At 36.9% G+C, this 18,143-nt stretch overlaps 1 protein-coding gene across 3 annotated transcripts in view; it reads right to left on the bottom strand.

Annotated features, from left to right (window-relative positions):
- Positions 1-18,143, bottom strand: part of BMPR1B (bone morphogenetic protein receptor type 1B) — a 409,475-nt gene that overhangs the window by 357,938 nt on the left and 33,394 nt on the right. The gene's annotated exons all lie outside the window — the stretch shown is intronic.

Below are 18,143 nucleotides of genomic sequence, written 5' to 3'. Positions count from 1 at the left end.
TACCAAATGTAAAAAAGACAGCTAGTGGGAAGCAGCCACAAAGCACAGGGAGATCAGCTCAGTGCTTTGTGACCACCTAGAGGGGTGGGATAGCGAGGGTGGGAGGGAAATGCAAGAGGGAGGAGATATGGGGATATATGTATATGCATAGCTGATTCACTTTGTAATAAAGCAGAAACTAACACACCTTTGTAAAGCAATTATAAAGATGTTAAAAAATATTTTTAACATCCAATAAAGACGTTAAAAAATATTTTTTTATTAAAAAAATGAAAAAAAAAAAGACATAGGGTGGCTAATTGAATTAAAAAACAAGATCCATATATACGCTGCCTACAAGAGACCCAGTTCCGAGCTAAAGACGTTCACAGTCTTAAATTGAGGAGATGAACAAAGATATTTCATGTAAACAGAAACGATAAGAAAGCGGGAGTAGAAATACTCACATTAGACAAAATAGACTGTAAAACAAAGGCTATATAACCAAAGACAAAGAAGGGCACTAGAGAATAATGAAGAGATCCATACAAAAAGAGGATATTATACTCATTAACACATATTCACCCCATACAGAAACATCTAAATTTATAAAGCAAATACTAACAAGCAAAAAGGGAGAAATTGGCAACAACACAATAATAGTAGAGGACTTTAACACCTCACTTACATCAATGGACAGGTCATCCAGAAAATCATTAAGGCAACAGTGGTCTTAAATGACACAATAGACCAGCTGGACTTAATAGATATCTACAGAACATTACATCCCAAAATGGCAGAATATACATTATTTTCAAGTGCACATAGAACTACAGGACAGATCACATGCTAGGCCACAAGTCTCAACAAATTTAGGAGGATAAAAATTACATCAAGCATTTTTTCCTATCACAAAGGCATGAAACTAAAAATCAATTACAGAAGGAAAAATGGGAAAAGAAGAAACACGTGGACACTAAACAATATGCTACTAAAAAACCAATGCGTGAATGAAGAAATCAAAGAGGAAACAAGAAAATAGCTCAAGACAAATGAAAACTGAAACACAACACAGCAAAATCTATGGGATGCAGCAAGAGCAGCTTTAAGAGGGATGTTTATAGAGATACAAGCCTCCCTCAAGAAACAAGAAACATCACAAACAACCTAACCTACCACCTAAAGGAATGAGAAAAAGAAGAACAAACAAAGCCCTAGGTCAGCAGAAGAAAGGAAATAATAAAAGTCACGGAAGAAATACAGACAATAAACAATAGAAAACATCAATGAAACTAAGAGCTGGTTTTTTTGAAAAAATAAACAAAATTGATAAACCTTTAGCCAGGATCACCAGAAGAAAAGAGAAAGGACCAAATAAACAAACAAAAAATAATAATAATAAATGAAAGAGGAGAAATAACAACCAATACCGGAGAGATACAAAAAATCATAAGAGAATACTATGAACAGTTATGTGCCAATAAACTGGACAATCTAGAAGAAATGGACAAATTTCTAGAAACATACAATCTTGTCAAGACTGAATCAAGAAGAAACAATCTGAACAGACTGATCACTAACAGTAAAACTGAATTTGTAATTTAAAAAAATTCACAGAAGTCCAGGACCTGATAGTCTCACTGGGAAATTCTATCAAACATGTAAAGAACTTACACTTATCCTTCTCAAACTATTCCAAAAAAATTAAAGAGGAAGGAACACTCCCAAAATCATTTTATGAGGCCCCCATTACCCTGATATCAAAAAGAGACAAAGACACTATGAAAACAAAATTATAGGCCAATATCTTTGATGAATATAGATGCAAAAACCCTCAAAACAATATTAGCAAACCTAATCCAACAAACAGGATGATATACCATGATCAAGTGGGATTTATTCCAGGGACACAAGGATGGTTCAATATTCATAAAGCAATCCATGTGATACACCACATTAACAAAAGAAAGGGTAAAAATCACATGATCATCTCAATAGATGCAGAGAAAGCATTTGACAATATGCAACATCCATTTATGATTAAAATCTCTCAAAGCTGGTATAAAGGGAACATATCTCAACATAATAAAGACCACTTATGACAAACCCATAGCTCACATCATACTCAATAGTGAAAAACTGAAAGCTTTTCCTGTAAATTCAGGAATAAGACAAGGATGCCCACGCTCACCACTTCTATTTAACATAGTATTAAGAGTCCTATACTATACATAGAGAATCCTAAAGATGCTACCAGGAAACTACTAGAGCTAATCAATGAATTTGGTAAAGTCACAGGCTACAAATTCATATACAGAAATCTTTTGCATTTCTATACACTGACACTGAACTATCAGAAAGAGAAATTAAGGAAACAATCCCATTTACCAAAAGAAAAAAATACAACAAAAAGAATAAAATACCTAGGAATAAACCTACTTAAGGAGGCAAAAGACCTGAACTCCGAAAACTATAAGACACTGATGAAAGAAACTGAAGACACAAACAGATGTAAAGATATACTGTGTCCTTGGATTGGAAGACTCAGTATTGTTAAAATGACCATACTACCCACGGCAATCTACAGATTCAGTACATCCTTATCAAAATACCAATGGCATTTTTTACAGAACTAGAACAAAGAGTTTTAAAATTTATATGGAAACACAAAAGACCCCCCAATTGCCAAAACAATCCTGAGAAAGAGCTAGAAAGGTCACATCCACTGACTTCAGACTATACTATAAAGCTACAGTAATCAAAACAGTATGGTACTGGCACAAAAACAGACACAGATCAATGGAACAGGATAGAAAGCCCAGAAATAAACCCATGTGCCTACGGTCAATCAATGACAAAGGAGGCAAGAATATACAATGGAGAAAAGACAGCCTCTTCAATAAGTGGTGCTGGGAAAACTGGACAGCTACATGTAAAAGAATGAAATTAGAACATTCTCTAATACCATATACAAAAATAAACTCAAAATGGAATAAAGACCTAAATGTAAGATCTGAAGCCATGAAACTCCTAGAAGGGAACATAGGCAGAACACTAACATAAATCACAGCAATGTTTTTTTTGATCCATCTCCTGAAGTAAAGTAAATAAAAGCAAAAATAAACAAATGGGACCTAATCAAACTTAAAAGCTTTTGCACAGCAGAAGAAATCACCAACAAAATGAAAAGACAACCAACTGAACAGGAAAAAATATTTGCAAATGATATGACCAACAAAGGGTGAATACCCAAAATATACAAACAGTCCATACAACTCAAATCAAAAAACAACCCAATCAAAAAATGGGCAGAAGACCTGAACTGGGCTTTTTTCATAAAAAGACATACAGATGGCTAACAATCACATGTAAAGATGTTCAACATGGCTAATAGAGAAATGCAAATCAAAACCGTAATTAGATATCACCTCACACCTGTCAGAATGGCTATCATCAAAAAGTCTACAAATAACAAATGTTGGAGAAAGTGTGGAGAAAAGGAAGTTTTTCCAACCACAGTATAATTTTTCCAATTACACTGTTGGTGGGAATGTATATTGATACAGCCACTATGGAGAACAGTATGGAGGTTCCTTAAAAAACCAAAAACAGGACTACCATATGACCCAGAAATTGCACTCTGGGGTATATATATCCAGAAAAAAATTAAAACACTAACTCAAAAAGATACATGCACCCCAATGTTCACAGCAGCACTACGTATAATAGCTAAGATCTGAAAGAAACCCTAGTGTCCACCAGCAGAGGAATGGATAAAGATGTGATACATGTATACACAATGGAATATTACTCAGCCATAGAAGAGAATGAAATTCTGCCATTTGCAGCAATGTGAATGGACCTAGAGAATATCATGCTTAGTGAAATACGTCAGAGAAAGCCAAATGTCTGATATCACTGATATGTGGAATCTAAAAAATAAAACAGACGAATGTATATAACAAAACAGAGACAGACTCACAGATACAGGAAACAAACTAGCTGTTACCAGTGGGGAGAGGGATGGAGTGAGGGGCAAAATAGGGGTATGGGACGAAGAGATAAAGACTACTATGTATAAAATAGATGATCAACAGTAATATATTGTACACTGAATTATAGCTGTTATTCTGTAATAACTTAATGGAGTATAATATATGAAATACTAAATTACTATGCTATACAACAGAAATTATTATGTTGTGAATCAACTATACTTCAATAAAAATTTTTTAAATAAAATACCTATAAAATACTAGCTGTTTTCTTTGTGTAATAGAGCCATGAGTAATTTTTGTAATTTTCTGTAAATTCCAAATTTTTATATCGGGTATACAACGCCTGTATAGCAAAGAAAATGCAAAACCTTTCTAACAGCATTAACAACAAATATGTTCATTTAATTTTAGAAATGCTACAAAGTAACAATCACAATTAACTACAGAACATTATAAGTAGTAATACAATGTTGCAATGAAAATATTTATCTTACCTTTATTATTTCAAATGCTGAAGCAGTATAAAACAAAGTTCCATTAAATATAATGCTGGGGCTTCCCTGGTGGCTCAGTGCTTAAGAATCCGCCTGCCAATGCAGGGGACATGGGTTCGAGCCCTGGTCTGGGAAGATCCTACGTGTCGCGGAGCAGCTGGGCCCATGCGCCACAACTACTGAGCCCATGCGCCACAACTACTGAGCCCGTGCGCCTAAAGCCCGTGGTCCACAGCAAGAGAAGCCACCGCAGTGAGAAGCCTGCACACCACAATGAGGAGTGGCCCCCGCTCGCCGCAACTAGAGAAAGCGGTGCACAGCAACGAAGACCCAATGCAACCAAAAAAATATAATGCTGGATCCATACTGAATTTACTTCCTATTCTCCACAGATTACAAAACATCATGTTATTCTCTCTAGTCACAATATCCCAGGTATGGCTGACACGTTCATGGGATTTGCTGTTACCAGATCTCACCCTCTGATGTTAAATTAAATCATTCTTAATTACCTAAGTGTGATTCACTTCCTAAGTTAATTGATTTACAACCAAAAGTACATTCACAATCTCTCTCTACTAGATTCTCACCTCCCTCCCTCCCCTCCCCCTCCCCCTCTCTGGTGGCTTACAAAATAAAACACAGGCAATTATAATAAAAAATCATACCAAAATTTTTATATCAAGTCTGGTTCTTTGAATATATATGACTTTCATTATAATATATAATATTGTAATACACAAATAACTAGCATCTAGTATTTACTATTCCTTATGACTTATTTAATAATGTCTTTAATAAGGAAAATCAATCGCTAATAATGTAAAATTCCGCATGTAGTAATAAAGTTGCCAGATTTAGCCAGTAAAAATACAAGATACTCAGTTAAATTAGAATTTCAGGTAAACATGACTAATTTAGTATAAGTATGTCCCATGCAATATTTGAGACAAAGTCATAGTAAAAATTTATTCGTTGTTGATCTGAGATTCAAGTTTAACTAGGTATCCTGCATTTTACCTGGCAGCCCTAGAAGTAATGAAGAGATTATTAAAGCTTTGGAAGCAAAATTAAGTCAGTTATTTACATTTTGACCTGCAATACAGTAAAAGAATATAAAGGAGGGAAATGTGTAGAAGGAATTACCAGTTACTGGTGCAGTAACCTCCACATGAACTGTACTGGGCAGTTCACATGTCAAATGATCCATTTCATTCTCACCCAAACTCTGTAAGATAGGTATTACCCTTATTGTACAATTGAGGAAACAGAGTCTCTGTGAGCTTAAGTAACTAGTTTAAAGTCCAGCAGCTAATAGTCTACTACAAACAATGGGGTATACAGTCAAAGTGAATCACTGAGCCAACTAATGAATTCTGTTCCAACTCCCAGCTATGATGCAAAAGAACGTTAACTCTAGACCTGACATATAGAAACTGACATATAGAAACTCACTATCAACACCGACTGAATTCACTGAATATTGTTAAAAGTGCCTTGACTCAGCCTGAATTTAAGTTGTATTACACGTACACTCCCTTGAGATCAACTTGACACAGTAAAGAGACTATCCCATTTAGATAATAAGAGGTTGGTTTTCTCAAATAAAGCTAAAGTGGCCTTAGAAGTCACCGCAGAAAATGTACTGCTTGGAAAATATTTGTTGACTTGCACTGGATTCTAATACGTATAGTTATTGCTATATCCAGGCAGTGAAAGTATCAGATGAATGTGTTGTAAAAGAATTGAGAGTGTCTTAATTATATGGAAAATCTTCCTCCCTTATACTATTACTGGCAACAATTCTCCAGATCTATATTTATTCATTCATTTATTTTCTATATAACTTTTCAGCTGCTACTATGTGTTAAGATCTGGAGATTTCAACATAAAGAATAAAAAGTTAAGGACAAAATTTAACAGATGTATTTATTCCCAGGGCATTTTAGGTTAAAAGCCAAGGTTTTGCCACAACCTCCATCTACATCCACATTCCTTTCCCAGTTTCCACACTACTCCCCATAGTAATTTTCCTACCCCCATCAAAGCAATATGATTATTCTGTGACTTTTCTATTTAAAACCCTTTTTAATTTCTGGGAACAATAATGTAAGTATGATTTATAACTGCATTATAAATTCATTCCATTATGGCTCGTGAATACAAATTACTCCAATTAGGGGATAAAAGCCTTCTGCAATAAAGCTGTAGTAAAGTTGTAGCTTTCATTTACCGTCAGTCACAAAATACTCCTATTTTCAAGATAAATTAAAAGTTGAGGCTGTTCCTCCACATATTTGTAAGTTTTGTAAATATACTTCCTTTCAGTGAATAAAATATATACAGACAATGGGGAATTTAACATCCACAATGTGCATCTGGTTTAAGATCTTAAAAGGAGTCAGATTCCTTGAGTTACAGTGTAATGTTTCAAACAAAAACAAAGTTACCTAAAATGTTAAATTATCATTCAGCTTACCAAAAGTAAAATTATATTTTACTGCTCACTACAGAATCTTAAAATTGTTATTTAACTTCTCTGAGCCTCATTTCTCTGGTTTGATATATGGTATATAGAGGTACTGGCTTAGTCTCTTCCAGCTCCAAAATTCTTTGTGTCTTTAATTCTGTAAGTCTTAATCTATCTTTTTATCAGGCACAGCATGTTTTTTCTTCATTTTGTAGATCACAGAAGAATTCTAAAATAAGCATATTAGTTCGTATATTACTTCAGACAAATGTATATCCTGGCTATTTGTGTCTATAATGAATTCTAGAATTATGTAAACATAAATATTATTAATATTATACTCCTCATCTACAGAAAGCTGATGCAGAAGTGGTCCCAAATGAATTTGTTTGCCTGTAGCCAAATGAAACAAAATTTCAGAGTTTCACAATTAATTGGAAGAGAAAACTAACTGGCTCTAACAAAAGGCTCACTGCTTAGGCATACGTATTATAAAGCAGTTTCCACATCACGTAAACTACTTTACAAAACGAATACTTCACAAAAAAATACTTCCCAAAGAAAATGATTTCTACCTGGAGTTCAGTTCAAAGCAAATATTAGGTGAACAGGTTTAAAATACAAATTTACTTCGAAAAATACCTTCATTAGAGGTTCAGTAATGGTCCTTGGCAAAAAAGCATTACAAAGCAAGTTGTCTGAACAGCCGTTCAAATCTCTGGTTTCTCTTTGGTTTTAGGCTCTAACTGGCATGGCCATGACCATGCCCTGAATTTAGGTCAACCATGGCTAAAAGCTGTTTTCCACTAAGAATCAGTAGGTATTTAACGATTTTTTTAAGCTTCATGGTTAAAACTTAACAGATCCTTTTATATGCAGGACTTTTCAGAACCTTTAATAAGCTAATATTTGTTGTGACTCTCTTAAGAAGCAGATATCCTCTTTGGCCATACATTCCTTTTGGAAGGAATCATTTTACACATGTTATTAACTAATCGTACAGGACAGAGCTTGGAAAATCTGGTTCAAAGAATCTGGGTCAGTTTTCTGAGTCACTTTTTTACCACTTGTAACAAACACTCTGAAATGTTAATGTGCTTTTTTACCTTTGGACGTTTTGAGCACATGACCTTTTCCCAAATCTGCCCCATGCTTACAGCTTGGGGTGATTAAGATTTACCATAGAATAACTGCAAATGCAAAGACCAAGACAGAAGAAATTTTCAACTTCTAACATTCAGAAAATAAGATTTTGCAGTAAAACAAGAGCCTTGTAAATCAAGTTGTTATCTTGACGGAAGATTATCCTTCCTTTGCCATCTTTGCTCAGCTGAACTACAGACTCCTACCTAAGGAAGACCTGAGAGGAAAAGGAAGAATCCTGCCTGTTTTTGACACTGAAAGAATTGTAGGAAAAGAAGGGGAGAGAGGCACTGAGATGAGTAGACATGTCAATTCCTTTTTACTTCTCGTGGTCCCACTCTGCTCACAAGCTCCTTTCTCCATAGGACCTGGGTGGAGCCGTATCAAAGTAAACCACAGTTTACTGGCAGGCAAGGGATCACTGAGGTTTAGCTTTCCTGAACTGTGCGGGGTAGACCAGATGCAGATGTAGTTATGAATCTGACCAAGAAGCTTCTCAGAGGGAGATCACTGCCATAAATTGAGGTAGCTCTGGAACAAGGTCTGCAGGGTGGACTTCTCAGGACATGACCAAGTAGGTATCACAGCCTGGGTTCCATGGTCCAGCAAAAGCCAAGGAGAAGACTGGAGTCATCCAGTGCGTGCCCCCTGAGAGAAACTTTTTTAAATGGACCATGAGTTCATCAGTCACCAGCATGAGCACTGTAGGTCAATGAGGCATTCAGCAACCAGGGAATCAAGAGACGCTGCCCCACAGATAAGGGCAATGGTCAATGGGCACGAGGCAAGTAACTCTGCCCCACCCACTATCCTGTACACCTCGCCATCTTGGAGAAGTGCTAGGAAGAAGGGTGACATACCTGAGAGATGAGCGATGTTTCCTAGAGAGAAGTATTATTACCCAAGGATATTGTTTATATTATAAACTCAAACTACTTTTAATCTCGACTGGCTTTAATGGCTGTTTTGCCTTCTAAGCAACGAGTAAATAAGCCTTACTAGAAAGACCATATCAATTACATATAAAATAAAGTACACATTTCTCTGCATATCTGAGTTATAAGGGGTGGATTTTATTCCCCCAGGAAAAATTTTCCTCTAATCCTATCAGAACTTCCACTACAACCCTCAATATGGCATCAGTTCTAGATCTAAGTTACTGTCTTCTGTATAACTCATCTAAGTAAATCCTACCATCCCTCAAAGTTCAGCCCAAATCCCACATTTATCACAAAGTCTTCTACTTTTACCTCACTCATCTCTCTTCTCACTGACCTCCTTGGACAAAGATAATTTTAGGCAAGACGGTTGAACTCCTGAGATGACAATGATCCCTTTAAAAAAACACTGAGGAGTTTCCCCAGGAGTTTCCCCAAGAGTCTACCTAGCTCCTGACCCTCCCAGGCCTCTCACCAGCCCTGCTGCCAAGGGGAACAGTTCTGTCATAATCATAGGCCAGACCAATGTCGACACAAATGCTTGGGATTCAGCCAGAACCAATGACCTGGAAAAAGCAGGAAGTCAAACATCCAATAAACGGGATGTCTACAGCACCTGTCTCTCATCACAATTAGAGGAGGCAACCATGACATCTATAACCTAATACAAAACATTTCTTGCCTCCAGGGAAAGTGTTCCTCCCAGCTAAAAACAAACAAAATCACTTTTGAAAGATTAATCAATTTGCCTTGGTGTATATTCAATTCATTTGTAAAATATGAAATAATAGAATCCTATAACCAAAATAAAGAATTTTTTGCACTTACATAAAGTATCTCACACAGTGAAAAGAAAAAACACATTCTTAAAAACCTGAGTCAGTTGTAATTAACTCTTAATTATCTCAACATATTATTGATCCTTTATTGATTTAATCCTAAGGTTCATTTTATCTATTGCTCTGCAAAATTCAGGAAGGAAAAAAAATGGAGAAAGTTTCCAAAGTCTATTTTTGTTTTATTTTTTTCTCTCATATATTTACATGCAAAAACTTCTTAAAATCAAATAGTTAAAATTATCTTTCAGTTGTCCATCACTGAGAAAAACAGATACACAGGCTTAGTTCAAGTCCCAGTATGTATTATTAGCTAAAAGACCTTGGACAAATTACTTAAACTTTCAGTCTCAGGGATTTTCATTACTATGTATAAAATAAGGACAATAATAGCACTACCTAACTCAGGAAGCTATTATAATGGCAAAATGAAATGATACATTTAAACTACATACCTACTGCTAAGTCATAAGTAATGGGAGTCCTCCAGTAGGTGCTGTAGGAAGGCAGAGGAGGGCAGGCTTAATTGAGCAGCAAAGGCTTAACTGAGCAGCAAAGCAGGGAGATGATACTTGATCGCCGTTAAGATATACGACACTGGATTGGAAGAAGGAAAGGAGGAAAATCATTCCATGAAGAACTATGATATACAAAGGAATAAGCTGAGACCCAAATACTACAGGAATACACTATGGAGGGCTTTGGAAGGCATATGAAGGCAGACAATTTTCAGTTCCATGGCACCTGGGTGATATCAGGTTGATCATCTTACCTTCCTTCCTTCCTACCACCATGATCACTCTGTGTTCCAGGTCTGGGTATCTGCTAACTCTCTGCCCTATCCACACTTAAACAAGCTCAAAACCCTCCTTCTCCTGCAAGCCTCCTCTCACTAACCTGCCTACCATCTCTCCTTTTCCTGATCTCCTATAAAACATAGAAACTGCTAAAAAAAAAAAAAAAAAAGAGAGAGAGAGAGAATTGCATTTAGTTATATATCCTATTTTAGGCTGCTCTCTAAATATTTCTTTTAGATAAACCTTGTTCAAACAATTATAAGTTCCTGAAGGACAGTGATGATATCCAAAAACTAGAGTAAAAATACCACCAAGTAATTTTTAGATAATTGTATTATAGTTTAAAAAGAAGACATAGCTTTTCTTGATCCTCAGAAAACAACCAACCAACCCAACTGGAAGGCAAATAGTGTCCATGATATGAGAGTTTCCATGTCACAGCTGAGGACACTGAAGTCTAAAGATGGGACAGAACTGGCTTGAGGTCACACGGATAACGAACGGGCAAGCTGACGTCACTCCTTCACGGTTGCCCACGTATATTTCAGAAGAGCGCGAGACTCATATTAAAGTACTTAATAGTCCTTGTCTTACTAAAAGGCCATTTGCTGGACAAAAAAAAAATGGTAAAACAACTAAAAGACCTTAAAATAGTTTTGCTTCCCACCACAGGGGAACATCTAAATAATCCTTACCGTTAACTTCTATACTCAGGCTCTTTCCTAATCCCTGAAACGGCATAAAAGAAATCATCTCCTATACACTCTTAAAATATAAACTCTAAAATAAAATCTCACACCTAGATTCAAAAGCTGGTCCTGTACAAATGATATCTCTGATTAGAAGTGTGTAAACCTTGCAAAGAGATTCCTAACTTAATATAGCCAATGAGGCAGTGAACACAGTCTGGAACTTCTTTCTGTAGACACAGCAGTGAAAGAACACCTTTTGCTAAAGAGGGTACGAAGGCAAAGGATGAAGGCAAGAGAAACTGGAGTCACCCTCCAGTTCCACCTAAACAAGAGAACACTTATTCCAATCACAAATACTACACTATTCTGACTGAATTCCACTTAAAAAGGTGACACCCATTGAATCAAGTGCACTCAAAACAAGAGAAAAAAAATCACAAATTAGAAAAGTCATCTTAAATCGCACAAAAGTGAAATTTTTCTCTTCTTTAAAATTTGGCTTTCATTTCTCTTTTGTCTAAAAGTCTGAAGTATCAATAATTTCCCAATGTCTTCTCTTCCTGGAGATGGAAGGTTGGGTCAGTGTTACTCTCCAACCTAATCACTGTGAATTCTATTCATCACGGCATCACAAAGATACGATCTTTTCCGCTATCAAGGGAACAGCAGAAAGAACAAGTTCTCATCCTGTACGAATGAGGGGTAGGCTGAATTGAAAAATTACATTCTAGAAGCACAAGTGCTAGCCATTGTTTGTTTTTTTGTTTGCTTGCTTGCTTCAAACTGGATTGGAGAGAAAAGCTTTATAGGGGTGGTCTGAGAAACATACACTAACATATGCCTGGGATGCTCAATGGGAAGGTTTAGATGAAAACCACAGTGACCCACTGAAGCCAAATATCTTGCTGAGGATACTTCTCGTCTTCGGTCTTCCTCTCTGGACACTGCTTTCTAGAAGAGCAACACAAGTGAAGAGATTCTCAACACTAAGGTTAATTAATGCTTTAAAAATGGAGGGTAGGAGGGGGAGGAGAGAAACCTTCAGTACTTATAATCCTGAGGACTGAGAGGGTAAATCACACTCCGCAGCTCTTGACCTTCCCCGCACTCAACTCCTTAGGTTACCAGCACCCTGATTAAACTCTCCGGTCTGCGGCGCTAACAGGCAGATGTCAACGTGAAGTTATCACTTAGGACTGAGGTAGCTAAACCTGCCAAAGGTCTGTCAGTAAGTGAAAACACATGTGAAGGATGGACACTGCTGCCTGGCTTCAAGGATACGTGTGTGTGGAAGGATTCATATGATGGGATTTGGCGGGGGGGGGAGGGGTAATGATGTGGTGGTTTTATGTGCAACTCTCAGCTGATAGTTGGAGACTCATAACTAATGAGGGATTTTCTAGGACCATGTCAGGTCACTTGTGTCTCTCCTTATTCTAAAGCATTCTTTGAGAGCTGTGGGACACAGTTCATTGAGAATGGCAACAGTCCCTTCCCATAACTCCCAACAGCCAACACTGAGTCTCGCCACAATTGCTTCTTATTACAGGGATGCTGGGGTTAAGAACCTTGGAATTATAAACTCTCAACAAAGGAAGAGGGAATGGAAGCATACAATATACTTTCGTTAAGAATACTAACTCTGGGGACTTCCCTGGTGGCACAGTGGTTAAGAGTCTGCCTGCCAATGCAGGGGACACGGGTTCAAGCCCTGGTCCGGCAAGATCCCACATGCCGCAGAGCAACTAAGCCCGTGCGCCACAACTACTGAGCCTGTGAGCCACAACTACTGAGCCTGCGCTCTAGAGTCTGCGAGCCACAACTATTGAGCCCACGTGCCACAACTGCTGAGCCCGTGCACCTAGAGCCCGTGCTCCGCAACAAAAGAAGCCACCGCAATGAGAAGCCCATGCACTGCAATGAAGAACAGCCCCCACTCGCTGCAATGAGAGAAAGCCTGCGTGCAGCAATGAAGACCAAACACAGCCAAAAAATAAATTAAGAAAAAAAAAAAAAAAAAGAATACTAACTCTGGCAACATACTGCCTGGGGTTAAATCTTAACCTTCCCCACTCATTAAATTTGACCCTAGGTAAGTCACAACTCTCAATCTTGGTTCCCTAAACTCTGAAATGAGATTAAAACTAGATGAGATATATAAAAATAATCACAAATGCTACATGTGATCAATAAACACAATGTCTGGCACATCTTAAACACTAAATAAATACTAGGTATTATGATAAAGAAATAACGCAGTTATATGACTAGAGCTCTTTCCCATTATCAGTATTATAAATTCATCCACTAACATGGCAAACAGTCCTCTAACAGCATAAATACTGTTCTTTGTTTGGTAGCTGCAGTCAACAGACATGATTTGCCAGTCTAACTCTTTAACACATGCGAGTTTTTGCCAAACATACCTAATAATAAGAATCATCTAGGGCACCTGTGAAAAATACAAACTTGTGGGCCCCATTCCAACCTTATTCAATCAGAATCTCTTCAGAGAGAACCCAGAAATGTGTTTTAAAACACACCAACACACATACACACACACACACACACACACACACACACACACACACACACACACACACACACACACACACCCTCTACCACCCAGGAAAGCCTTATTATCAGTCAAATTGAGAAATACTACATGGTCCAGCTCCAGACAATATGAATTCACTTCACTATCAATCATCACATCCAAAGTTGGTCACAATTTTGCCTCAATAATCCCCTACACCTTTTGAATTCATATTTAATATTTAGTTGTATCATTTCTTCTGTACAACACATGCAAACACTTCAGCTGACAGGATACTTCAGCAATATATACATATATTTCTGAAAATTTTCCCTTAGCACTTTTAAAACAATTTTTTTTGAAATAGCGAAATAATGGTTCTAACTAAATTGTATTTAATTCTTACACATGTATCTCTTGAAGTCTGAGTACTCCAGAGGCCAAATTATTATACACTTCCATGTTACACTCAATATTTAAATAAAAAACTAAACCTTATTAAACCTGACCACAATTACAGATTAAAGATAAATGAGAAATCAGCAAAAATTACTTTGCAGATTATTTCGTTTTTGTTGCCTTCTTATAGCACACACAACAATTTCAAAAAGCATTGGAAAATAATTATTAGAACTAGGTAATCAATAGAAACGTGAAGAAACCCAATAAAGACAAAGGGGAAGGGGCTTCCCTAGTGGGGCAGTGGTTAAGAATCCTCCTGCCAATGCAGGGTTCGTGCCCTGGTTTGGGAAGATCCCACATGCCACGGGGCAACTAAGCCCGTGTGCCACAACTACTGAAGCCCGCGTGCCTAGAGCCCGTGCTCCGCAACAAGAGAAGCCACCGCAATGAGAAGCCCGTGCACCGCGACGAAGAGTAGCCCCCTCACCGCAACTAGAGAAAGCCCGCGTGCAGCAATGAAGACCCAACACAGCCAAAAATAAAATAAATAAAATAAATAAATTTATTTTTAAAAAAGACATATGGGCAACATAAGAATTGAAAGCAGAGAAAAAATCTTCTGGGAAGATTTCTGTTACCTTAAAGTCTATCTTTAACGAGATGAAAGAGAAATCAAGAGATGTGCTTAAATAACATCCCTTATTTTCACTTATTCAGTCCTGATCCTTACTCAACCTAAAACTTCAAAAATATTTTTAAAAACCTCTTCTCAAAGTTTCAATTACTTCCTATTTGCATATAATCTGAGAAAGGCTCAGAATATGGTTTTATTCAATATATATTGATACTGTTTATCCAGGCTACTCAGAAAACACAGACATCTGTTTATGCCACAGACATCTGTCACAAGTCTGCAATTTTACCAAACACGACTCCATAGAATAGAGCCAAACCTACTGTTACAACACGACTTCACCTAACTGCTACGAACAACATGGCAGGTCTGCAGAACAGGAGAGCGTTGTTAAAAGCTCATGTAAAACTGGCCGGACAATTTATTGGCCATCTCCAACTACGCAAAGTAACATCATCAGTTTTACAAATGTAATATGAATCTACCGAACAGAAAACCCAAAAAGCAAAATCTGAGGCTAAACATTTTATAGTTCTGCTTGTTGCCATCTAACTCCGCAACTGTTTTAGTGTACGTAGATGTGGTACAATTTTTTACTTTCTTTTAACTGTTAAACCAGACCCAAATTATTTTTTTTAATGTTTCAATAAGAGGTTTTCGATATATCCTTTCATAGGAAATCAGTTACACCATATTTTCCCCTTTTTTGTGACTATTTGAATGCCATTGCTTTGAGACAGTAACTTTCTAAAAGGTAAAAGCAGAACCCATTTAAGTTGATTTGGATATTTTTCAATGAAGTTTTGTGTATATATGGTTGTTTAGTGAACACTATTTTAAAAAGACAGTTTTATTTTCTTGGGTATGCTTCCATAATCAATTCTGCTTCACAATTTATATGTAACTATCTAAAAGTTATATTTCTACAATAGCATCTCAATTAACCTAAAGTCATGTTTAATAAGAAAATTCAACTCTCTGGCTTAGCCAAGACTGAAAAGCAAATTAAACAAGGCCACTGACCAGTTAACAGAAATGCCAGATATTTTACTAATAGTAGAACCTCTTGGCTTAGATATTTTACTAATAATGTGACTTATTTTACTAATAGTAGAACCTCTTGGCTTCAGACTAAAGCCCTTGTTTTGTTGTATATGGGACCTAATTCTCATTTTTCAAGTAACCAAAGCAATACAAACAGCAAAAGGAGTGTGTGCGCGTGTGTGTTATTGTATGTTGTGTTATGGAAAAAGAGAGTGATGAGAAGGGAAAGGAAGGAGCGAGGGGGTACTGGCATGGGCCCACTAGGGGCAAAAACACTGCAGCAAATAAATGACAAAAATCAGAGGCCAAAAGAAACAGAAGAATTCAGTCCGAGAACACAGAGTAAGGACAAAGAGCCTATTTATATCATCAGTATTTATGAAAGCAGAGTTTTTAACAGGATGTCTATAATAATAATTGAGTAATCAAAAGAGATTATGTTCAATATAACCTATTTTATAAGGCAAGAAAGCATATATTTTTAAAGCTGCCTATCAATGATAATTAAATATTTTAATGATCAAAGATGTAAAACTTAATTATGTGAAAATTTCTCTTAATTTGAATAATCCATTATTTAAATATGCCAGATACATAAGGAATTGCTCAATTTAGTAATTTTAAACATTTATACCTCTTTTCAAAACATACTATAAATCAAACAGTGCCAAGTAATGAAAAACTTAGGCCACTGATCAAAGGAAAAAAGAATACTTTTAAAACAACCAGTAAAGATGCGATTAGGAAATAAAGAACTATTCATTTCAGAAAATAGCCTGGGGTTGGGGAAGCCACTTCTGGCTGGTTTTGGTTAGCTTTTCTGAAAGCATTTACATACTTTGGAATAAACTGCATTTAGGATATAAAACTGGTGGCCAATAGGAAAAGAAGGTGTAGAACTAAGTTCATTCTCTTTCCATTTATTTGACTGTATATCATGTTATATTTTATGTCAAGTAAATAAAAAAAATTTTAGAAAACTTAAGTACTTTTGCAACTGATTAGAAGACTCAATTTCATGAAATTATTTTAAAATTTAACAAGCGCATAATTTGAGGCAAAACTCTTCCTTAAGCATTTAACTAGTTTATAAACATTTTTCAGCTCTCTCCAAAAAATTAAAACACTAGTGAAAGAACATGAAGCAGTGACCATTCCTAAACTTCTTGGAGATAAAAATCTTAACTCTACCCTAAATAAAATCGCCATAGGAATACTGAATAATAAAAAGATACACTTGGAAAAGTAGATAACTTCACAATAAAACTATCAAAATGTTATTAAAGGCAATGAAAGAATGTAAATCAAGGAAGATTACACAGAATTTCTACAGAACAGATGCCACAACCTACCAAGGAACCATTCATCGGGATGAAGCATGAAGATACTTAAGATAACAAAAGGTAAAAAACTAAACGGTATCCTTTTCTTATTGTTCAAAAATTACCTTGATTAAACCTAAAACTGCTCTAAAAAACAGAGTCTATTATCTTAAGTTAAGATAAAGGAGAAATTTCTTCTACCTCAACAAAGTGTAAGAAGATACAGTGAGAATTTGTTCAGTGTGGACAGTGGGAAAGCATAGGATGAAACCTAGAGTGCCAGGCTCCTACTTGATGGACAGCGCCACACAAAGTTAGATCCCGGCCAGGGCTGAGAGCACACAGGAAGAGGCATACGGTAGTGAGACTGAGACCTCAGCATATGGAAGTCTTAACCTCTTAGCTGGTCTTCCTGCCTCCCAAAATCCCGATACCCCACCCGGCAACCTATCCCAGACAAAGTTATCTTTCTAAAACCAATATCTGATGTTAGTCCACTATGTTCTTTTTTTTTTTTTAAATATTAATTTATTTATTTATGGCTGTGTTGGGTCTTTGTTTCTGTGCGAGGGCTTTCTCTAGTTGTGGCAAGTGGGGGCCACTCTTCATCGCGGCGCGCGGGCCTCTCACTATCGCAGCCTCTCTTGTTGCGGAGCACGGGCTCCAGACGCGCAGGCTCAGTAGTTGTGGCTCACGGGCCTAGTTGCTCCGCGGCATGTGGGATCTTCCCAGACCAGGGCTCGAACCCGTGTCCCCTGCATTGGCAGGCAGATTCTCAACCACTGCGCCACCAGGGAAGCCCCAGTCCACTATGTTCTAACAGGAACAACTCACACTGGTTCTCCTTAGCATCTATCA

The sequence above is a fragment of the Balaenoptera borealis genome, assembly GCF_965194805.1.
Source record: "Balaenoptera borealis genome assembly, chromosome: 4".
In the NCBI taxonomy this organism is placed as follows: domain Eukaryota; kingdom Metazoa; phylum Chordata; class Mammalia; order Artiodactyla; family Balaenopteridae; genus Balaenoptera; species Balaenoptera borealis.
This window is presented reverse-complemented; position numbering and strand designations above follow the sequence as displayed.